Source organism: Heterocephalus glaber, unplaced genomic scaffold (assembly GCF_053883595.1).
Source record: "Heterocephalus glaber isolate CG9 unplaced genomic scaffold, H.glaber_assembly_v1.0 deba00000809, whole genome shotgun sequence".
Taxonomy (NCBI): domain Eukaryota; kingdom Metazoa; phylum Chordata; class Mammalia; order Rodentia; family Bathyergidae; genus Heterocephalus; species Heterocephalus glaber.
Window position 1 is genome coordinate 321,871 of NW_028258163.1, and position 25,380 is coordinate 347,250.

Sequence of the window (25,380 nt, forward strand, 5' to 3'; positions counted from 1 at the left end):
TTATGGTTTGGGTCTAGATGTCCCCCCAAAGCCTCATGTGGTCATAGGCCTGATCTAGAGTGTGTGAAGCTGGAATTGATTCATGATGCAATGCTAGGCTCAAGGGCACTAGGGTTAAGGGTGTGAGTGCCACCCGCCCTAAGTAGTCTGAATAGGATAACAGGGGCAAGGAGACGCTATTAACTCTTATTACCTTTGCTGCCTTCTGTGTACCATGTTGTTTTTGCTCTGCCATCCCTGTTTTTTGTCACTACCTTGGATTTGACTGATTATGGACTGAAACCTCTATGAACTATATGCCAAATAAACCCCTTCCCCTTTAACTTCGGGTGTCTGGTATTTTGTCTCAGCAATGAGAGAAAAGTAACTAATACATAGTCATTTGTAGGAAAATGGAGGTACTTTGAGACCATTATGTTAAATGATCTAAATCAAACACACAAGTTTAAATATCATATTGTTTCTCTTATATGAGAAACCCAAAGTATAAAATATAAATATATATAAATATAAACCCAAAATATAAAGAGCAAAGTAAAAGATAGATAATAGGAAAAAGGGAGATAGATCTTTTGCAAATGAAAAGGGGAAGAGATGGGAGAGGAGACAGGAAAGGGAAGGGGATAAAAAAGGAATTAAGAGGGCCAGGGATTTAGCTCAGTGGTTCCGGCGCCTGCCTTGCAAGCACAAGGTCCATAGTTTGATCCCCAGCACCAAAAAAAAGAATTAAATTTGGGCCGGGGATTTAGCTCAGTGGTTTCAACGCCTGCTCCCCAAGCGCAAGGACCCGAGTTTGATCCCCAGTACCAAAAAAAAAAAAAAAAAGAATTAAGATGTGTTATGTGGGGCTGGGGATTTAGCTCAGTGGTTCCAGCACCTGCCTCAAAAGCTGAAGGTCCTGAGTTCAATTCCTGGTACCAAAAAAAAAAAAAAAGATGTGTTATGTGCATGTACGTAATGAGGCATGCAATCATTGGGACCCCCAGCAAAATGATTCTTTAAAGACTTGAGTCACAGAATGAGGGGATCCAAAGAATGCAGTTATTGTAGTAAAGCACTATCAGGCTTTGTGTTTATTTTCTGACAAACTGCATTTTATTATGAAAACAAAAGAAAAAGAAGATCAAATGAAAATAAAAAGAAGGTTCTGTATTTCATTTACGGTGTTCGAATTCTGAAGGGACCTGTATAATGAAGGCAGCATCCAAATAAGGAATTTCATGCCAATTTGTTGGGTAAATTGCCTGACCCCCAGTTAGGTATCGAGGGATGCCAGATCGCCTGATTGAGGAGATGAAAGAAGAATATACAGAGAACAAGGAATAAAGAATAACAAATTATAGTTTATTACTTGGGAGGCTGGGAATTGATCTTAGCTCTATCTGGCTAAGACCAAGATCTCTGGATTAGTCAGTATTTATGATTATACAACATAACAAGGGGGCATAAAGGCAGATGTAAGGAATAGCAGACCTAATGCACTAACAAGCCACACTGTAAAAGGGAAGCAACTATGGATACTTGTGAAGGACAGGTCACAGTTAGCAAACTACCTGTGCTATCTTACAGGTCATAGCTAACAAGCCACCTGCAGTATCTTTAGCTAATGTTTGATCTCGGAGAATAGCTACATAGAGTTATAATTCCTCAGCTGGGGTGCTTTCTTGCTATTAGAGATGTCACAATCTCATTGATCATTGAGATCTCAATTGTGACAGTTGGCATTGGGAAGTCTGTCTCTGTATAGAAGCTGAAGGTTCATTTAGCAAGTCACACTTAGGCCTTGAAATGACTCATAATTTTATTTTATTTTTTTATTTATTTTTTGGTACCGGGGATTGAATTCAGGTCCTTGCGCTTGCAAGGCAGGCGGTGGAACCACTGAGCTAAATCCCCGGCCTCACTCATAATTTTAATCAATAGCCTAACTCGTAAGCCAAATCAATAATATCTAAAACCTGCTCAGTGCACTTTCAAGCTGATCTCCCACACCAATTGAATGTCAGATATTTTAATAACTTTTGCTAAAAAGTTCCCCCCAATATGTATTAATTACAAAGAAACATAAACTGTGAACTTACAGCTCAGAAAATAAAAAATGTAAAAGCTAATAACATTATTATGACCAAGGTATTTAGTGAACAAGTGAATTATAAGTTTGGGAGCATCAGGAAATGGCCTTTCAAATAACATTCCAGACTGCAAAAAAAAAATCTCTTCAAGTAGTAGAACCACTCTGCAATTTGTGTTGTCCTTGGTGGCTTTCTGTATCTTTTCCTGACCTTTGTGTACTCCCATTTGTGCTTTTCAGCTGTCATGGGCACTGCCAGCTCTGTAATCATTTTTTTCCAGTTTGTTCTGCTAAGCTTCCGTTTCCATGTCTTATCCTGCTAGAGCTACCCCAGTACCAGTGGTGAACATCACTACTTTGGAGTCATGGTAGACATCTTGTTACTAAAACAAAACTTAATGTTCCATCCATGTGAGCAGCAAATGTGTGTTTTCCACTAGATTTTAGGTCTCCTTTGTAAATTCCTTTATTATATGGTCCTGTGATCTCCACCTTGATGTTCAGGAAGCTGCCCTTGGCCACCTCGAATGTGAGGCCCATCTTTGTACCTGAGGTGTCCTGCTGGAAGAAAAATTCCTTAGCCTGCTCCCGAATGCTGACCAAGTAGCCTGAGGCCCTGGCCAAGACAGAGGCCAGGAGCACCAACAGCTCTACAAGCTTCCCTGTCACTGAAGTGGGGCAGAAACTACCCTCACAATGGTGTGGCATCTACAGCTTTTGCCCCTCAGCTTATTTTTGGTATTTATTATATTCCAGGTAATGATGAATGTTGAGAAAAATAGAAAAAAGGAATATTGATGTGGCTGCTATTTTAGATAGGCTCATCAGGAAATACTCTTTTGAATAGGTGATGTGAATACATACAGCATAAATATCATGTACAGTACTGTCCAATAGAAATATACACCACTTACATAGTTTTAAATTTTCTAGTAAATAAAAAATGTTGATAGTTTATTCAACCAATATACCCCAAATGTTACCATTTTAACGTGTAATCAATATAGAGTACCACTGAAATACTTTATATTTTTGTGTATTAAACTTGAAATTTAGTGTATTTTACATTTACAGCACATTTCTTTTCTTTTTTTCTTTTTTCTTTTTTCTGTTTTTGGCACTGGGGATTGAACTTGGGTCCTTGAGCTTGCGCAGCAGGCAGCGAAACCACTGAGCTAAATCCCTGGCCCGACAGCACATTTCAACTTGCTCACTAAATTGTCACTGAAAATATTTATAAAATATTTAAGGGTTATAAATATTGTTAAGTAGATCCGCATACTCATTTCAACCATACTTAAACATTTTTCAGTAACTGAATCAAGTATTAATTTTTCCAACAGATATTACTTTCTAAGGGCAGTTTAAGGTTTAAAGTAAAATGAAGCAGGAAGTACAGCACAGTGCTGTCACATACCCTGTTCCTACACACACATGCACACATGCACAGAGCCTTCCCCATGGTCAACATTTTGTACCATTGTGGAATGTTGGTTATAACTGATAAACCAATGTGAAGACATCATTATCAAGCAAAGGCCATAGTTCATGTTGGGATTTATTCTTCCTGTCATACATTCCATGGGTTTGGACAAATGTATAATGATATGTAGCTACCATTATAGTACCATACAGGATAGTTTCACTGCCATAACAATGCCTTGTGCTCCATTTATTCCTCCTTGCTTACCCCCTAAGCCCCTAGCAAACACTGATATTTTACTGTCTTCATAGTTTTGCCTTTTCCTGGATGTCATGTAAGTTGGAATCAAACACGATGTAGTCTTTTCAGATTGGCTTCTTTCTCTTAGTAATGTGATCTTAACATTACCACATGTCTTTTCATGGCTTGATAGCTCATCTCATTTTTAGCTGAACATGTACCACAATACACCTAACTTGGTTATTCCAAGTTTTGGTAATTATGAATAAAGCTGCTATAAATATTCATGTGTAGGTTTTATTGTACATAAATTTTCAACTCTTTTGGGTAAATGTCAAGGAGCAATTTTTTTTAAAGAGGTTTGCTAGGCAGAATTTTTTTTTTTTGTACCAGGCCTCAAACTTAGGACCTTGTGCTTGCAAGGCAGGCAGCAGCACTGTTGTGCTAAATCTTGGCCCTATTAAGCAGACTATTAAGAAAAGAAAAGAGGTCAATTTACAGGTGAAATGCAGTGTCAGAATCCAGTGTATATACTTACTATCTTTAAGGCGCTTAGGAAGTTTTCATGGAAGGAAAAATAGCTTGAATAACTTTTGTGTCCTGAAGCTGCAAGGTTTTTTTGGTGGGGGGTGGTTCTTTTGGTACACAGGATCGAACTTGGGACCTGTGCTTATGAAGCAGGTGGCGGCACCACTGAGCTAAATCCCCAGACCTGCAAGTTTTATTAAAAATACAATATAAAAACTGTAATTTTCCTTGTCTCTTTTCTACCTACTTTTATTTTTTCTGTCCTACCTCACCCAGACCCCCACCCCCAGACTTCTATCCCTTATTGTTTTTTTTAAATTTTATTTTATTGATACAATTTAGGTACACAATATAATGACATTCATCATTGGAAATTTGCACCTTTACATAATCTCTCTTGCTTCTTATTTTTCCCCCTTCCCCTGCCCTCCCTTCAACCCCTCCATCCCTCCCTATTTACAAAGACTGTGTTAACATTTTTTCATTATCTCATATTAATTCCATTCCCTTCTTTCCTTTCCCCTACCCCTCCCACTTCCCCCTCCCCTTTGCCCCTTTTCTTCCTATTTCACATTATCTACTATACCTTTTAGTCCTTATTTACACTTTCAGTTTCTCACATTAGAGAAACTATTCGGTATTTACACGTGTGTCCTATTTATTTCACTTAAGAGTATCGCCTCAATGTGCATTCATTTAGCAGTAAATGTCTCTAATTTCTCATTTTTTATGGCTGAGTAGTGTTCCATTTTATTAAAAAAAAACCACACATTTTCTTTATCCAGTCTCCAGTTAATGGGCATTTGGGCTGTTTCCAAGCTTTAGCTATTACAAATTGTGCTGCTAAGAACATGGGTGCACATATATCACTGTGGTATGGTTCTTTTAACTCTTTGGGGAAGATCCCCAGCAGTGGAATGGCGGGGTCAAATGGGACTTCCAGTCCTAGTTCTTTGAGCTATCTCCATACTGATTTCCACAGTGGTTGCACCAGTCTACACTCCCACCAGCAGTGGAGCAGGGTTCCTCTTTCCTCACAGCCCCGCCAGCATTTGTTATTGGTTGATTTCATGATAGCAGCCATTCTTTCTAGGGTGAGGTGGAATCTCAGCCTTGTTTTCATTTGCATCTCTGGAATGACCAGTGATGTTGAAGACTTTTTCATATGTTTATTTGCTATTTCTACTTCTTTGTGTGAGAAATATCTGTTTATTTCAGATGTCCATTTTTGGATTGAGTCTTTAAATTTGGGAGGTCTGATCTTTTTAAGTTCTTTATAGATTCTAGATAGTAGACCTTTGTCTGAGGAACAGCAGGTGAAGATTTTTTCCACATTGTGGGTTGTCTCTTCACACTGCTGGTGGTTTCTCTTGCTGTGCAGGAGCTTTTTAATAAGAAGAGATCCCACTTGTTGATTGTGCTAGTTCACGGACAACTGAGGTTTTGTTCATAAAATCTTTTCCTACACCAGTGTCTTCAAGAGTTCTACCTGGCCTCTGTTCCAGGCAATTCAGCATTTCTATTTTAATATTTAGATCCTTAATCCATTTTGATTTTAGTTTAGTGCATGGTGAGAGATATAGATCTAGTTTTAATCTTTGGCAAGTTGAAACCCAATTTTTCCAGCACCATTTATTAAAGAGGCTATCTTTCCTCCAGGGAGGTTACTTGGCTCCTTTATCTAACATGAGATGACTGCATGTGTCTGGAGTTGTTTCGGCATCTTCTAATCTGTTCCACTGGTCCTCAGGTCTGTTTCTTTGCCAATACCATGCTGTTTTTATCACAGTAGCTTTGTAGTATAGTTTCAGGTTGGGGATTGTGATACCCCCTGCCACGCCTCTGTTACCTAGAATTGCTTTTGCTATTCTGGGTCTCTTCTTGTTCCAAATGAATTTTTGGATTGTTTTCTCAAGGTCCATGAAGTATGCTGCTGGGATTTCAACTGGGATTGCAATTGAATCTATATAGCAGTTTTGGAAGTATGGCCATTTTCACTATGTTGATCCTTCCTACCCATGAGCAGGGAATGTCCTTCCATTTTCTGATCATCTTCAATCTCTCTTTTCAGAGTGCTATAGTTTTCAGAGAAGAGGTCTTTGATTTCTTTCGTTAGGTTGATTCCTAGGTATTTCAGTTTTTTGGATGCTATTGTGAAAGGAATTGTTTGCCCTATTTCTCTCTCAGTGAGTCTGTTATTCTTATACAGGAAAGCTATTGATTTTTGTGTGTTGATCTTGTAACCAGCTAGTTGACTGAATTTGGTTATTAGGTCTAGAAGACTTTTGGTGGAGTTCTTGGGGTCTTCTACATAGACTATCATGTCATCTGCAAATAATGACAATTTGATTTCATTTTCTATCTTTATTTTTTGTATTCCTTTCTCTTGTCTAATTGCAGTGGCTAATGTTTCCAAAACTATATTGAACAAGAGTAGTGATAGTGGATATCCTTGTCTTGTTCCTGATTTTAGTGTGAAGGTTTTCAGTTTTTGACCATTTACTATGATATTGGCTGTTGGTTTTTCATAGATGACTTATCAGATTGAGGTAGAGACCATCTATTCCAATTTTTTTGTAGGGTTTTTATCCTAAATGTGTGTTGGATTTTGTTGAATGCTTTTTCTGCATCTATGGAGATGATCATATGGTTTTTGTCCTTGGCTCTATTGATATAGTGTATTTCATTGTTTGATTTGTGTATGTTAAACCATCCCTGCATCCCTGGGATGAATCCCACTTGATCAGGGTGTATGATCTTCTTGATGATCTTCTGCATTCTATTTGCCAGTATCTTATTAAGGATTTTTGCATCTATGTTCATTAGTGAGATTGGCCTATAGTTCTCTTTTTCAGTTGGGTCTTTCTCTGCTTTGGGGATCCAAGCGATGCTTGCTTCCAGGAATGAATTTGGGAGTATTGCTTCCCTTTCAATTTCATTGAAGAGTTTAAACAATAGTGGCAATAGTTCCTCTCTAAATATCATAGAATTCAGCAGTGAAGCCATCAGGACCTGGGCTTTTCTTAGTTGGTAAGTTTTTAATTATGTTTTCAATTTCATTGATTGTTATTGGGTCCTGTAGAATTTTTAGGTCTTCTTCATTCAACTTTGGTAATTCATACCTATCTAGGAATCTGTCCATTTATTCTGTGTTTCCCCTCTTATTGGCATATAGGTTCTGGAAGTAGGTATTGACGATCCTCTGGATTTCTGCTGGGTCTGTTGTAATTTCACCCTTTTCATTCCTAATTGCATGGATTTGGGCCTTTTCTTTCCTTTTTCTGACAAGGTTGGCTAAGGGTTTGTCAATTTTGTTTATTCTTTCGAAGAACCAACCCTTGGCTTCATTAATTTTTTGTACCATTCTCTTAGTCTCCATTGAATCGATTTCTGCTCTGATCTTTATAATTTCCTCCCTTGTATGAGCTTTGGATTTGTCCTGCTCTTCTTTTTTCTAGAAGCTTGAGGTTCAGCATTAGGTTGTTTAATTGGGCTTGTTCTGTTTTCCTAATATGGGCATTCACTGTTATGAATTTCCCATGTAGAACTGCTTTCATTGTGTCTCATAGAATCCTGTATGTTGTACTGGCATTCTCATTTACTTGTAGAAACTGTCTAATTTCTTCTTTAATTTCCTTTGTCACCCATTGATTGTTCAGGAGGGTGTTATTAAATTTCCACGTGTTTGTGGGAGTTTTGTGGTTTCTTATTGATCTCCAATTTTATTGCACTATGGTCTGATAATATACAGAGGATAACTTCAATTCCTTTGCACTTACTTAAACATGTTTTATGAGTGAATATGTGGTCTATTTTGGAGAACGACCCGTGTGCAGCTGAAAAGAATGGGTATTCTGATTTTGTGGGGTGGAAGACTCTGTAAACATCTGTTAAATTCATTTGTTCAAGAGTTTGATTGAGTTCTAGTATTTCATTACTTATTTTTTGTCTAGTTGATCTATCTATTTGTGACAGTGGGGTATTGAAGTACCCCACTACTATTGTATAAGTGCATATATGACTTTTCATGTTCATTAGTATGTGTTTTATATAGTTGGGCGCACTAGTGTTTGGTGCATAGATATTTATGATTGTCATCTCTTCCTCTTGGATTCTTCCCTTTACAAGGATATAGTGGCCTTCTTTGTCTCTCTTAATCAGTGTTGGTTTGAAATCCACTTGATCTGCAAAGAGGATAGCTACTCCTGGTTTTTTTCAGGGTCTTATCACATGGAGTATTGTTTTCCCCCCTTTAACTTTCAATCTATAAGTTTCATTTTGAATTAAGTGTGTTTCTTGTATGCAGCATATTGTTGGATTTTGCTTCTTGACCCATTCTGCCAGTCTGTTTCTTTTGATTGGTGAATTGAGACCATTAACATTGATGGTTATAACTGATATGTATTGACTTATCATTATCGTGACTTTTTCTTTTTGTTGGATTCTCCTCCTTTACATTTAATTTCTTGTCACGCCCAATGGATTCATTCTGCTGTGCTTCCTGGGGTTGTGATCCTCATTTTCTGTTCCAGGGATATTATCTACAATTTTTTGTAGTGCTGGTTCGGTATTCACGAAGTTCCTAATGTAGTCTTTGTCATGAAAGTATCTTATTTCTCCATCAATTTTGAAAGACAGTTTTGCAGGGTACATCAATCTGGGTTGGAAGCTGTTTTCATTTAGGGCTTGAAATACATCACTCCAAGCTCTTCTTGCCTTGAGGGTTTGCATTGAGAAGTCTGTTGTGATTCTGATGGGCTTTCCTTTGTATGTGATTTGTTTCTTTTCTCTCACTGCTTTTAAAACTTTGTTCTTCTGTTGGGTTTCTGGAATCTTAACAATTATATGCCTATGTGTAGATTTTTTTGATCAAGGCTATTTGGAGTCCTATATGCCTCACTTATCTGTATGTCAAGTTCTTTTCCCCTGCTTGGGAAGTTTTCTGCCATTATTTCTGTGAACAGTTTTTTTATGTCATCTGCACTCTCTCCTGTTTCTTCGTTGACCCCAATCAGTCTTATGTTATTCTTCTTTGCATCATCTAGCAGCTGCTGGATTGATTTCTCGTGGTCCCTTACAATTTTGCAGCAATTTTTCTTTTCCTGATCACTAATTGCAATCTTATCTTCTATTCTGTCCTCACATTGGCTTACTCTGCCATGTAGACTTTCAATGGAGTTTTTATCTCCTAGAAATCTGTATCTGTTTTGTGGATTCCATTTGTTTCTTCTGTTGGGATTCCATCGTGTTCCTCAGCTCCTCTATTTTTTTTATCTGTGTCGTCTCTAGATTTATTAATCACATCTTGCACTATGATCACAATCTCTGCTGTTATCTGAGAAATGATTTCTAATTGCATTTTTTCCAGATCCTCTTTTATTGCCAGTTCAGGGAGTCCAGGTCATTGAGTATCAGAGTGTCCCATCTCGTTTCCCTTTGGGTTGCTGTAGGTGATCTGGAAGTCTGTTTTTGAGACTTGTTTACATGTCTTCTCATTTCGATGGGAGGGGGGTGCTGTTGGCACCTGCATGGCTCACCTCCTCTGCTCTGGGAGTGGTGGAACGTCGACCCAGAAGCCCCTTTCTCTGGGCTGGGGGCGGTGGAATGGCAGCCCAGAAGCCCCTTCCTCTGGGCTCTTAACTGGAAGTCTGCGGCTTCACTGCTTCATGAGTTAGAGCAGCAGGGACCCCCTAACTTCTGCTGTGGACCACAAGTGGCTTCAGGGCATGTCCAATCCCCAGGTGCTTGGCAAGTGTCAGCCAGCCACAGAGATCACTAAATTCTCCCCATCCCTTATTCTTAAGGGACTGAAGTTCCACCTTCTTACTACTTCAAGCTGAAAAGGGGCACTGACTCCGCCCAGTTAGGGAACAGAATTCTCATCCTGACTGACCGAAAAAGACTTAAAAAGATAGGGTTTTATCAGAACATCATTGAAGCTTAAGGCAGTCTGACATGTGACAAGAAAAGATATCTAGGGATTTGTCAGTAATATACACACATTTTGTTTTAATAATAGCACAAGGTGAGCATCAACTTGACTTGGAGCCAGAGAAGTCAAAGTCTTAGTCTCCATTCCTCATTTACCTCCTGCCAGTGGCTTCTCAAAGGAAATGTGACTGGGCAAGGTACAAGAAGGTCCTCCAGCCAAGATGGTTGGCTAGGGTTTTAGCTCAGTGGCGCTGCGCCTGCCTTGCAAGTGCAAGGTCCTGAGTTGGATCCCTGGTGCCAGGAGAAAAAAAAAAGCCAAGTTGGGGAATCTAGACTTATCCCACTCACAGGGCAGGTTGCAGGTTCACTGACTTCCATTGCAGGAAAAGAATTTTCAGGACAGAGGCCCCCATTCTTTTTAGTGCTGGGGATTGAACCCAGGGCCTTAGTGCTGAGCTAAAGCTAACACCTTTAAAAATTATTTATTTTAAAACTATTTATTTTGAAACACAATATCACCACATCATTGAGTTGCCCAGGCTGGGCTCAAACTTGATATTCTCCTGCCTCAGCCTCCTGAGTGCTGGGATTACAGGCATGTGCCACCACACCCGGCACTATTTTGTTATTATAGTAAAATACACATAACATTTACATTTTACTATTGTATATTTACTAACAAAGCATACAATAACAGAATACAATTCAGTGGCATTAACCACATCACAATACTGTAGAATCATTACTATCTAGTTTCAGAACTTTTAAACACTAGATGGGAACCCTATACCCATTAGGCAGTTGTTCAAATATTAATTTTAAAATTTAAATTAATTCAAATTAAAGAACATTTAAAATTTAGCCAGGTGTTGTGGTGTATGCCTGTGATTCCATCACTTGGTAGGCTGAGGCAGGAGGGTCACTGCGAGTTTGAGGCCAGCCTGGCCTATGTAGTGGCTCCAAGGCCAGCCTGAGGTACATGGCAAGACCCTGTCTCAAAAATAAAAAAGATCAAGATGTGCTATGTATGTGTGTTAATCTCTCAAGCTGAATACAATCACTGTGATATGTACTGCAAATATATACTGGTGAAATTCTTTTTTAATTTAAAAATTCAGTTCCTCAGTCACATGAACCACATTTCAACTGCTCAGTCAGCCACATAGCCCTACATGTCCAGAGATAAAAAGGCTGAGGAAAAAACAAATAAAAGTCTATTGATGCAGGAATGCAGTTTTTCAAAGAACAGTTACTTAGCCAGTCTGACTGGAATACAAAGAACAAGAGGTAGGAAATTTGCTTAGTGAGCTAGTCAAGTGTTATGGCTTATAACTAGATCCCCCCCTCCAAAGCCTCATGCACTCATAGGTGGGGTTTTTCAGAGGTGGCTAGATCTAAGGTATGTGAATATGGATTAGGGATATGTGATAACTGGATTAAACGTGCAGATAACTGGTTTAGTGTAGTTCTGGGTGGGGATAATGGGAAGGCCCATCCTGGGTTTGGGTGGCACTAACCAATAGGCTTACAGCCTGGATGAAATAAAAAGAGAAAGGGATGCTTGCTGCTTCCTGCCTCCTGCCTGCTCTGCCATGAACCGTTTCTCCTCTGTGATGCCCCTCTGCCAAGCTACCCTACCTTGGAACCAGCCGACTAGAGACCTAAACCTCTACAAACTGTGAGGTAAAATAAACCTTTTCTCCTTTAACTTGTGGGTGTTGGGTGTTTTGTCACAACAACAAGAAAGTAACTAAGACACCAAGAACTAGCTAATGAAGAACTTTACAAGTCATAGCAAAGACTTTAGATTTTATTTATTTGTTGTGTTGTTATGGAATGAAGCCTTGTGCTTGTTAAGAAAGAGTTCTGCCACTGAGCTAATCTTCAACCCTTGGATTTTAAGTGATAGAAAATTTATTTATTTATTTTTATTTTTAGTACTGGGGATCGAACTCAGGGCCTTGCACTTTCGAGGCAAGCAGCTGAACTGCTGAGCTAAATCCCTGGCCCTAGAAAATTTATTTTTGAAATATTAAATGAACTAAGTGTTCATTAATGGAACATGCCTGTAACCCCAAACTGCTCAGGGAGGCTAGGGCAGGAGGATCACAACTTTGAGGTCTGTTGGTTAATTTAGCAAGATTCTGTTTCAAAAAGGAAAAAAGGATGGGAATGTAGCTCCCTGGATTTAATCCCTAGCACCCACACACACAAAAAACAATTTGTTGCTGTGTTGAAAAGATTGAAGGGATTCAAGGGTGAAGTAGAAAAATTTTAATCTGTTCGTATTCCAGGTGAGAGATGATTATTACTGAATGAGGAATGTAGCTGAAGTGACAAGAAATGTTTGGATCCAGTATGTAAAGTCAATTCCTCAGCATCACTAAGGGATTGGTTCCAACAATGGAGCTGAGGAAGTCACTCCCTTCCATCTATTTAATTTTCAACATCAGCTAGGCATGGTGGTGCAGGCCTACAATCTCAATACTTGGGAGGCTGAGGCAGGAGAATCACCATGAGTTCAAGACCAGTCTGGACTACACAGCCAGACCCTGTCTCAAAACACTATTGTGTTTTAACCATTCCTCCTTCCATTGTCCTAAGAGAGGTAGAGAATCACATAATAAAAATCTAGGTAATCTCTGGCTCTAGGCTCTAGGTGAAAGGACAAGATGTTGGATCTCCTAGCCTGAACTTCAGTCACTTTTACCCTACATTTCATGCATGTAATTAAGATCAGAGTGAGTTCTGGGATAGGTATGTGTTGAGAGCTCCTGAGATAGCACAGAACTCTGTCAATCATTCTTGTTAATCATACCTAGAGCCTTAGGGGAAGCAGCTGGTCTTAGGTGCATATCCTTTAAATTCCAAAAGCCTGATTTATCTGGGGCCTGCTGTGTGTTTTGTTCTGTGTGCAGTGCTTTTGCTTTCCTGTCATCCTGGCACCACTTTCCTGTTTGTGCCATATCTTCATTGACATAGACTTCCCTGGGCACAACTTGTCACGCTCTTCAATAAATGTAGCTATTAGGGGCCAGGGATTTAGCTCAGTGGTTCCGCTGCCTGCCTAGCAAGCACAAGGTCCTGAGTTCAATCCCTGGTACAAGAAAGAAAGAAGAAAGAAAGAAAGAAAGCAAGCAAGCAAGCAAGCAAGCAAGCAAGCTGTTAGCTGGGTGTGGTGGCACATCCCAGTTTTCATGGTGGTAATTTTTTTTTTGTATTAAATTTTTTTATTGGTACATTGTAGGTATACAACACAATTACATTTCTCATTGGGAATCGTACCTTTACATGCTGCATCTTGGTTCTTATTTTTTCCCCATTCCTAGCCCTCCCTTCACCCCCTCCACCCTTCCCTATTTACAAAGACTTTATTTCCATTTTTTCCATTTCTCATCATTTTTCCTTTCCCTTCTTTCCTTTCCCCTGCCCCTCCCACTACCCCTACCCCTTTGGACCTTTTCTTCCTATTTTACATTATCGATTATTCATTCTAATCACTGGTACATTTTAGGTATACAATATAATGACATTCATCATTGGAAATTTGCACCTTTACATAGTCTCTCTTGGTTCTTATTTTTCACCCTTGCCCAGCCCTCCCTTCAACCCCTCCATTCCTCCCTATTTACAAAGATTTTGTTCCTGTTTTTCCATTTTCTCATATTAATCCCATTCCCTTCTGTCCTTTCCCCTAGCCCTCCCACTTCCTTCCCCTTTGCCCCTTTTCTTCCTATTTCACATGACCTATTATACATTTAGTCCTTATTTACACTTTCAGTTTCTCACACCAGAGAAACTATTCGGTATTTACACATGTGTGTCCTATTTATTTCACTTAAGAGTATGGCCTCAATGTGCATCCACTTAGCTATAAATGTCTCTAATTTCTCATTTCTTATGGCTGAGTAGTACTCCATTTTATTAAAAAACCACATTTTCTTGATCCAGTCTCCAGTTGATGGGCATTTGGGCTGTTTCCAAGTTTTAGCTATTACAAACTGTGCTGCTATGAACATGGGTGCACATATATCACTGTGGTATGATTCTTTTAATTCTTTGGGGAAGATACCCAGCAGTGGTCATGGTGGTAATTTCAACATTCTCAGGAGGATTGCTGCAAGTTCAAGGGCAGCCTGAACTAGATAGCAAGACCCTGGGTCAAAAAACCAAAACAAAACAAATAAAACAAATAATATAGCTGCTTTCCTTTTGCCATTGGGTGTGTGCTTGCAACACACTGGATGTTGTACACAAGAGCCTGGATTATACCTGCTGAATTCATCATGCAGTAACAATACAGCATACTATTTGCATATAATTTATTTACTTCTGTATACTTCTTATTGTTTTTTCTTATTTGCATTACTGGGGATTGGACCTACATCCTTTGCACTGAGCTATACTCTCAGCCTTTTTAAAAATTTTTGGTTGTGAGGCAGGGTTTCACTAAATCACTAAATTGCCCTGGTTGGGTTTGAATTTGTAATTCTCCTGCCTCAGCCTCCTCAGTAGCTGGAATTACAAAAGTGCACCACCATGCCTGGTTGAATTTTAATTTTTTTTGAGACAGGGTGTCACTATGTTACCCAGGCTATTTTGGGTTTTTGTTTTATAAGATTGGGTCTTGCTGTGTAGTACAGGCTAGCCTTGAATTCACTACGTAGCCCAAGCTGGCCTTTAATTCTCCATCTTCCTGCCTAGCAAGTGCTGGTATTACAGGTGTGTGCCACCCTGCCCTGCACTTCCGACTGTTCTTGAACTCATAGACTCAAGTGATTCTCCCACCTCAGTCTACTGAATAGCTGGGACCAGAGGCATACACCACCATATCAACTCTCCCACACACTTTAAATGGTTCTAGATTACTCATAATAGTTGATACACAGTAAAATGCTATGTAAATTGTTGTTATTGTCTAGGGAACAAGGGGAATAAAAAGTCTGTGCTAGCTCAGTATTAACATAACTTTTTGTGTGTGTATATGTGGTACTGTGGATTGAACCCACTGAGCTATATCCTCAACTTTTATTTCTTATTTTGAGACAGGCTTTTGTTAAGTTGCTAAATTTCCCAGGCTGGGCTTGAACTTGTGATTCTACTGCCTCAGCTTTCCTGAGTGCTGGGATCACATGCAAGAGCTACCACATTTCGCTCATACTTAAAAATTTTTTCATTGGCAAATAACAAATGTACATACTTATGGAGTACAAGGTGATGTTTTAATTATTTCAAAGTAGTTAACATATCCATCACTGTACAAACTTATATTTTTAGGTGCACAGGCCTATAATCCCAGCACTTTGTAGGCTGAGGCAGGAGAGAGTTCAAGGCCAATCTAAACTATATAGCTAGACCCTGTCTCAAAAAACAAACTTATTTTTTCAACGATAACAATGATTATTAAGAGCTGTTATTGTTGTGGCAATTTTGAAATATGTGATACATACTGGAATATGTGCTACGTAGCATGGTCACTATGCTATGTAATAGATCTCAAAAACTTATTGTCTTAGTTGTGGAGACAAAAAAACCCCACACTCAAAGTTAAAGGAGGAAGGGTTTATTTAGGTCACAGTTTGTAGAGGTTTCAGTCCATACTGGGCTGGCTCTAAGGCAGGGTGGCATGGCAGAGAGGCATGGAAGAGGAGAAACAGTTCATGGTGGGTAGAAGGTAACAAAGCAACAAGGAATGACCACAGATCTTTCTGTCCCTTATATCTTATCCAAGTAACTTGCAGTGGGCAGCACTCACACCCTTAATCCTAGTGTCCTTGATCCTAGCATTGCACTATGAATCGGTCCCAGCGTCACACACTCTAGATCCAGCCACCTCTGAAAAAGCCCCATCTATGACTTCATGAGGCTTTGAGGGGACAACTAGACACAAGCCATAACATGTGTTCTTCCTCTCTAATTGAAAATGTGAACCCTTGTTCAGCATCTCCCCATGGGAGAAAATGTCTGCAAATCATACATCTCATAAGAGGTTAATATGGGCAAAGGACTTGAACTGACATTTTTCAAAAAAGACATACATAAACATGACCAACAGGCTTATAAAGAGAATTGTTTTTAAAATGAGGGTGAGACTGTTTTTTTTAATTTTAAATTTTATTAGCACATGTTTGCAGTTCATGTGGTTTACAGTCATCTTGGGGAGTGGTTACATGTATATACCACAGCTTGTTTCTTTTTTTTTTAATTCCTTTCCCTTCTCCTCCATCCCATTTTTCATTTTTGTTGATATTATTAATTTTAGCTTATTATAGGATAGTTTACATTAATTGAGGTTATTAGGTTCCTGTAGATGGCATGTCTTTATTCTGATTTCCCCTTCCCCTCCTCCTCACCCCTCACCCTTGTTCCCTTGGATCACTTCTCTATTGCAAGAGATCCATCCCCTAGTCCCCTTCTATCCATCCTTTATCATTCCCTTTGTTTGTACTTTGTCTCACTCAAATGATACCGCATAGTATTTAAGCTTGTGTGTCTGGTTTATTTCATTCAACATATTTTCCATATGCATCCATTTTTCTACAAATGTCTCAAATCTGTCATTCTTTATAGAAGAGTAGTATTTCATTATATATAGATACCACATTTTCTTTATCTAATCATGTGATGATGGGTATACAGGCTGTTTCCAGGATTTAGCTATTAAAAATTGTGGTGCTAAAAACACTGGTATGCATGTATTGCTGTAGCATGATGTCTTAAGTGCTTGGAGGAAGATACCTAGCAGAGGTATTGCTGTCATACATTTTTTTTTTAATGATTGAATCTATTAGATGTGGAATGTGAGGATATAAAAGGCTTGAATATTTTCTGAAAGTTTATTAGACTTTCCAATAGATTGGATGTGTAGTATGCAATAGTGGCACTTATTAAGGTGGAGAACACTGAGAGAGAAGCAAATTTGAGAGAAAATTGTTTACTTTTAACTATGTGAAGTTTTAGATGGCCATTGCCATCAAGTAATTGTAATAATGGAGAAAAACTGTGGTTCTGATATTTCAGTATTGAATATGAATACTGCTTTAGTAACAATAATGATAAAACCATATACATCATGGAAATGGAATTAGAAAACTATGAATTGTTTGGGTTTTTTTTGGTACCGGGGACCGAACTCGGGTCCTTGCACTTTCGAGGCAGGCATCGGAACCACTGAGCTAAATCCCCAGCCCAATAACTATGAATTGTTAAATACACATACCTATGTTTCAAGTAAAATGTTACGTATACTGCATAGTGTTTTGGATTTTGTAATGTTTACATGTACATAATGAGAGGTCTTAGAGAAGGGACCCCAGTCTAAAAACTGAAACTCATTTATGCTTCATATATACTCTATACACGTAGCCTGAAGGTAATTTTATGCAGTATTTTTCTGTGCATCTTCATTTTGATTGTGTTCTCTCTCACATCAACATGCACATGAGGTCAGGTACAGAATTTTCCACCTTTGGTGTCATGTGGTACTCAAAAAGTTTTGGATTTTGATACAGGTGTGGTGGTGCATGCCTGTAATCCCAGCACTTGGGTGGCTGAGGCAGGAGACTTGCCGAGAGTTCAAGGCCAGCCTGAACTACATAGCAAGACCCTGTCTAAACCCCCCTCAAATTAAAACCAAAATAATGTTTTAGATTTTGGAACATTTCATATTTTGGAATTTGGGTTAGGGATGCTTAACCTGTATCTGGAATAAAGGACCTAATAAAAGACTGTTGAAGATCTGAGATACTTCTATTACTCTGTGAACATTCCTATCTCAGTAATGGTTACACATAACAGTAGTTTTGAGTAGTTTAAAAAGTCACACACCACTAGTTTTTTCATGACTTCTTTTTTGTTTTGTTTTGTTTTCTCATACCGGGGATCAAACTTGGGACCTTGTGCTTACGAGGCAGGCGGCAGCACCACTGAGCTAAATCCCAGGCCACTGTGGCTTCTGTTTTGCATTTAAATATACTTCATACTTTTAATTCATATTTTTTAAACTTTTAAGTCTAAAATCTTGGATAGAACTGTTACTGACAATGATATTAACAATTATTACTTAAGAAGCTAGGAAAGCACCTTCTTAAATGCTTTAATAATTTCATAGGAGCTTCATAATAATTCACTTAGGTATTGCAGAACAGATTGTTTGGTGGTGCACACCTAAATCTCAGGACTCTGGGAAGCTGAAGCAAGAGGATTCCAAATTCAAGCCCAGCCCAGACAATTTAGTGTCTTAGTGAGATCCTGTCTCAAGGTAAAAATGTAAAAAGAGTTGGGGGCCAGGCATGGTGGCACACACTGTAATCCCAACACTTGGGAGGGAGGCTGAGGCAGGAGGATTGCTGTGAGTTTGAGGCCAGCCTGGGCTATGTACGGACTTCAAGGCCAGCTTGAACTATAGTAGTGAGACCCTGTCTCGAAAACAAAAACAAAAACAAAAAAACAAAAAAAGGGTTGGGGATGTAGTTCAGTGTGAAGGCCCTGCATTCAATCCCCAGCTAGGGTGGAGGATAGTAGACTGTGGATATAAATGATAGCTAAGGTGAAAAACAAAAATAAGAGTTATTATTTGGGGAAATGCTGTTAAATATCAAATAAATTGCAATTTATTTAGACTTATTACTAGCAACCTTTCTAAACAAACATAATAATGATAGTAGCATTTGTTAGAGGAGATGGTATAATGAGCAGAATGGGAACCTGAGTCCCAAATGTATTTCCTTTTTTCTTTGAGACAGGTTCTTGCTAGGTAGTTCAGGCTGGCCTTGAACTCACTATGTAGCCCAGGCTGGCTTCAAACTTGCTGGAATCCTGTTTTAGCCTCCCAGGTGCTGGAATTATAGGCATGTGGCACCACACCCAGCTCCAACTGCATTTCTTACTAGCTGAGTGAGATTGCTTTGCATAACGTTTGTCTTCCAGTTAACCTTTTTATTTTTAATTTTTACTTGTATATGTTTACATATTTCACATGGATGAACCATTCTCAGACATTTAAAATACACATTAAGGACTAGCGCACATTTTTTTTCATTTTAAAGAAGTTTAAACAAGACACTTGACTTAAAGGGAAAACTATCTAGGATTCTTTTTCTTTTAAAGAGCAATTTACTCCTACATAAAGACAGATTGCCCTACATGTAACAGGTACGTACAAAAAAGTTATAAAATTGTCCTTGGTTTTACAATGATAAATGAAAAATATTAGAATTCTCCAATCAAAACTATTGCACATTTTTGAAGGAGGCATTCATGTCTTTTTTTCCAATTTTTACTTCTTTATTAGTATGTTTGCAGTACATAACGATTGCATTCGTCGTAGGGGTTTGGTACTGGGACATAATACACCTTAATTCTTTTTATGTCTCCTCCCCATTAGCCTTTCAGAAATCTTGTATGGACTTTACTAGCTCTATGCGTTGTATACTGTCCGCTCTCAATCAGTGTTGCCTTGAAAGCATTTTTGGACTGGGAAGATTCAGGGCACAAATGGACTCTGAGCTCTGACAAGACCTGTAATACATAAGGTTTTCACAACCCACCTGCTCCACATCTTAAAATAGAAACCATCATATTCGCAGGGGTGTTATATGGGCTAACTTCTCAGCTTCATCTGGCACTGCCTTCCATTCCAAATCCTCTTTTCCTGGCTCTCAGAACCACTTCCCTAATGGCTCAACTTGAGCTGTCTGTGGACGTTTAGACACTCTTGCGACTCTAACTCCCATTTCACGTGGATGCAATCTTACCAGACTTCTCAGAGCCCTCGGCTCGCATTCTCGCGTGCTCCTAGGACGCCTGTCATTCCACAGCTTGTGGTCATCTTACCACACTGCATTTAAATTTTGTTCACCTGTCTGTCTTCCATAGACTTAATTCTGCGAAGGCAGTGTTCCCGTATGCCTTGTTCAGTTGTATTCCTCATCACTAGTATTTTTTTTTTTTGCTTGATCGAAAATGACACTGGCCTGGAATCTTGGTCCAAAGATAATGCTTCCCCACCACAAGGCTTGTTTTTTTGACAGCTGATACATTTTCGCCGTTGGAGCCGATCCTCCCTTTGAGCCAGACTTTCAGGTGGGAGCCCGTTTGTCTCAACGCTCGAATCCTCAGCCTGCAGAACTACCGCCGACATGGCATGCAAAGGAAGGGCATGAATTTGTATGACTGATCAGGATCGAGTGCTCTGCTCTCTAGGCAGGGAGCTGCAGAAAGGACCCGTAGGGACCACTGGGGTCCCAGGAAAGGAGCCAGATTCGCTTTGTTCCAGACTCAGGAGCGTTCTGCACATTCTATCTCCTCCGGCGCGCCAAGCCGTTAGTCCCGCCCCGTCCACCTCCGCTCCACCCACTTGGCTCCCCCGGAGTTACTAAACTTGGGCCGCCCCGGGCCGACAAGTTCCTAAGCCCCGCCTTCGGGGTGAGGTTGCGCTCCCCCTCCCGCCTAGGCTCTCAGCAGTTCCGTTAACAGCGAGAAAAAAGTAGTCCTTTGCGTCCCGCCTCTCCAATCCTAACGCTTTACTCCCTACTCCCCTTGCGACCACTACATAGCCGGCTACGGAGGCCCCTAAAGTACAAATATCCCCCAGGCCCTGGCGTATCCTGATAGGTTTTGTCTTTTCTTGCTCCACCCAGTCCTAAGGCGCTCTTTTCATTTTTTGTCAGAAATCTAGACTAGCCACCAGGTGGCCCCCACCTCGCCTTCTTAGGCCGCTGGCATTCCTTCCCTCCCACCTCGCTGGATTGTGGCGGGAGGGGGAGGAGGAAGTCAGAGCGCGTGCGCAGGGAAGCCGCTTTCCATCCGGGTCCCTGTCTGTGCGGTGCAGCAGGTCGGTAGGCGGGAAATGGCGACTGGCTGAAGGAACTGGTTCTGTTGCTGCTGCGGGCTAAGCGGGAAGGACACCCCATATTGCGCAGTCGGGACCATAGCCGGAGCCTGAGGACACTTCTCTGTCGTCATAGTGAGGTAATTCCTTTCGTCCAGACGTTGCTGTTGCCGCCAGCCGTAGTCCTCTTCTAGGGCCGTCTGCCGAATCTCCTCCCGCTCTCCGCCGGTCCTCAGTGGTTCCAGCGCGCTGGTAGGCATGCACTGTTTGGCGCGGCATCCGTCCACTCTGTGGAGCCTCTGTTCTCTGGACTTTTCCCTGGGAATGGAATGGGAGCTCGCTTCCCGCCAGCTTCAGCGCTTGGTCTGAGGCCTGTGTTGTGATTTCTGGGGTTAGATTTCACTTTGCTACCCACCCCCACCCCGATCTCACGTTCCTGGTCTCCAGCCGTGTGGGTCCCTTCGGGTCTGTAAGTTAGAAGATCACTTTTCCTGACCCTCTTGGCCCACCTGATGTTTTCGTTATTTCTGTTAGGATGCTCTTAGGGAGGCGTTGCTGTTTCAGTTCCTATAAGTATCTTGAGAATCTGGAGGAAGGGATTTCACTGAGTTGTGTTCGCTTTCTGTACTGCTAAAATGTTGAGTTGACATTGTTACTTTTTCAGATCAAAGGTGCTAGTAAAGAACAGCTCATGTGGGAGGCCTCTGGTTTCCATAGTGGTCAGTTAAGGGTGAATCTTATTAAACTTAATATTCTGTTTTATTTGAGTATTAAATGGCTGTGTGAGTGCATTCTTGACCAGAAGCCTGTGGCATATAATTGCATAAATAAATGTTTGTTTACTTCTCACCCTAGTGGTAGCTGAATGTGTAAATGATGTTAAGCACTTTAGAGCACTTTAGGGATGCCTAAAGAGATACTTCTAATAAACTTTCCCAAGATGCTGAAATGAAATGTATTCAGATGTTCCTTCAAGGCAGGGATTTATGTTTCTGATGCTAGTAAAGAAATACGAAATTACTACTCTACCTAGGTATACAAATTAGTGATTTGAAACGATAGATTTATCTACATAATTTTCAGATTGCAGTTGCTTAATATTCCGTCAGACCATTCGTTGCCAAGTTTTACATTTTTGTTTAGTGGTCCATCTGTTATCCTTACAAAAGTAGGAAAATGGCAAGTTAAAGCTAGTTTCACTCATCCTTTTTCTTTTCTTCATGTAAGCAGTCTCGGTATTGTTCAGAACTTTTTGAACATGTTGAATTTAGGGTCTTTGTAATTTTCTTTTCTCCTATAATTAAGACAAAAAAATGGCTCATGTTACATATCAGTTATTTATTACTCAAAAGCTGTCTGCTCTGTAGGTTCACTTTAGAGAACTTCATTATTGTAACATCATTATAGCCTTCATCTGGTAGACTTTCCCAAGGTCATAATGTCAAGGCAAAGTTTAGCTTTTATATGAAGCACTCTTTTACATTTGGGTTTAGCTAGTTGAATTGGGGTTGGAAAGTGGAAGTGTGGGCATGTTGGATACTTGCTGTCAATTTGTCCAAATAGTGGGGCCAAATACATAACTTAAGGGGATCTAAAATAAGTTATTGATCTAGTGTAGGCTTTGTATATTAATGATCTTTTCAGTAGTTTGTGATGAAATTTGGTTTACAGGAAACTGAGTGAGCATTCTAGACTACATCTTGAAGAATTCTCCCAAATAAATCCAAGCATGATGGTCCATACCTGTAATCCCCGCATATAGGAGGCTATAGCAGGGGATTAGGAGTTAGCAATTTCAAGGCCAGCCTGGACTAAAAAAAATCTTCCAATTTGGAGCTGAGGATGTAGCTCATCTGTAGAGTGCTTGCCTAGCATTCTTGAGGTTCTGTGTTCAATTTCCAGTTGGGGGGGAGGGGACTCTCCCAAACTGTTTACTACTACATTCATTCAGTATTTATATTCTTTTGGTACTCTTTTCAGCATGATTTGAAAGTTGCAAAAGCTATTAAGTGGTGTAGTCCTTAATTCTTATGGACTTGTAGCCGTATTGAAATTCTAAATAGGATTGCATAGGAATACCAAATAGGATTAGTACATTTTATTTTATTATTATTTTTTTGAGACAGGGTCTTGCTGACCCTGAACTCACTATGTAGCCCAGCAATCCTCCCCCCTCAGCCTCCCAAGTGCTGGGATTACAGGCGTGTGCCCAGCAGAATTAGTACAGTTTATAATATTCCATTTTATACAGTGTCTTGTGAGGATTTCATTTGAGCTAGGAAAGTTATTTTTCACTGTTAAGATAGGAAGATTTGGGGAACTTTTATCTTTTCCAAATTAATGTAGCTGCCTCCAAGTTTGTGATTTTGGTCAGTTGTCTTTTTCGTGAGATTATTATACAGTAGAAGCCATCTGATTCTGGTAAAAGAACCTTGGATGTAGTGTTCTGAAAGGATGTTCTACATTTGTAACTATAGAGTTAATTGCTGAATGAGTAAAATGGTATTAAGTGCTCTTGGTTATATGAGACTATGTTTTGGATTAATGAGATAATGAATAAAGTGATTTGCCAGAATTTGGGGGGAAAAATGTAATTTGAAAAAAGAAATGTCTAGCCGAGTGTGGTGGCCCATGCCTGTAATCTAGGAACTTGGGAGGCTGAGTGAGGCAGGAGGATCACCACAAGTTCAAGGACAGCCTGAACTGTATAGCAAGACCTTGTCTCAAAAAAAAAAAAATCTAATTATGTTTGTAATATGCCAACTTATTATGAAAGCAGAAAGTAGAAAAGATGCCTAAAATTAATTTTTATCTACATTTCTTCCCCCTCCCTTTTTTTTTTTTTTTGATAGTATGAGGATTGAACCCAAGGCCTTTGCACTGGGATATGTACCTAGCCCTTTTTTACAATTTTTAAAATTTTTTGGTCCGGGGATTGAACTTGGGACCTTGTGCTTGCCAAGCAGGCAGCAGAACCACTAGCTAAATCCCTGGCCCTACAATTTTTTAAATTTTGAGACAGGTTTCACTAAGTTGCCCAGGTTGGGCTTGAAATTGTTACTGTCTGTCTCAAATCAATCAGTGTTGGGATTACAAGTGTCTACCATTATGCCCTTCTCATTTCCAATCCTTTCTAATTTTATTTTGAGCCAGGATCTCACTAAGCTGCCCAGCCTGGCCTCAGACTTGCAGTCCTGCTTCAGCTTCCTTGAGTACCTGGGATTACACAGGTGTGCCACCTTGACTGGCCAGAAGGGATACTTTTAAGTAACAAATACCAGATAGGCTGCGAGAACTTCATACCAGTATATGGTGTGCCCTTATAAAAACTGACTAATTAAGGCCTGGGGATTTTGCCCAGTGGCACTGCACCTGCCTTGCAGCCCAAGGTCCTGAGTTCAATCCCCGGTACCAAAAAGAAAAAAAAAAAGTTGACTGATTAGGTTAAAAAATTACCTAACCCATTTTAACAAGATTGGCTACAGGGAGTTATTTGCTCCACTTTCAGGATGAAGATATTTATCAGATAATGAAACCTATATTAAAACTGTACAATTGCAGCTTTAATTGACATTTGCCTTGAGGCATATATCTAAGCCAGACATAAATTTTCTAGTGGTTATATGATTACATTAATTTTTAATTTAAACTATACTGCATTATAATTAGCCCTACATCACAAATGGGTAAATAGGTGGTTGAGTAGAGGTATAACTTTAGAATTGCCAGTGCCAAACTTTATTTCTTTCTCTCCAGTGTCATAAGGGGTTCTTTCTAAGATGCTGCTTAAAATCACAAATTCTTAGGGAAAACTTTATTGTCTTTTAGTAGCACAGACTAATTTATTGAATAAACTTACCACACACAGATGACAGTTCAGAGAAAGTGGAACACAGAAAAGTTAATGTGCATTGGTTGTGACGAGGAGAGATGTGAAATACAAGAGTGTATTCTAGAGAAGACAGGCACGATGAAGGTAGAATTATAATGGGACACCTTTGGAGTCCTTTGGGAGTTTTGTGAATCTGGCAATAAGGAGGAATGGTAAGAGTAAGAGTGGCCCTAAAATGAATCATAAGATATTACAGACAAATATAATTTGAACTTAAGATTACAATAGGCGAATCGACTTTATTAGGGACCCCATATTTTGTGGTCTTCATACACTCTTGTATTATAGGGACAGAATACAGGTGAATATGCCTACAGTAAATATGAATCATCAACAGTATTTTTACTTGGAGTTCTAGTAGTCAGGGTTTCAGAATAGCTGTAACACTTTTTTTTTTGGTACCAGGGATCAAACTTGGGTCCTTGTGCTTGTGCAGCAGGCAGCGAAACCACTGAGGTAAATCC

General features: G+C 39.7%; 1 protein-coding gene and 1 pseudogene across 4 annotated transcripts in view; one reads left to right on the forward strand and one right to left on the reverse strand.

The window, feature by feature from the left end:
• Positions 1-1,878: 1,878 nt before the first annotated feature.
• On the reverse strand, positions 1,879-2,779 carry LOC101724509 (transmembrane emp24 domain-containing protein 2 pseudogene; annotated as a pseudogene).
• An 18,182-nt stretch (positions 2,780-20,961) lies between these two features.
• Ctdspl2 (CTD small phosphatase like 2) overlaps positions 20,962-25,380 on the forward strand; it is a 76,280-nt gene continuing 71,861 nt past the window's right edge. For 3 of the 4 annotated variants that reach the window (XM_004861722.3, XM_004861724.3, XM_021241758.2), the window contains exon 1: positions 20,962-21,164. The gene's annotated coding sequence lies outside the window, so the exon portion shown is untranslated. Of the gene's footprint in view, positions 21,277-25,380 lie in introns of all 4 variants that reach the window. The other variant, XM_021241756.2, reaches the window with a different exon arrangement.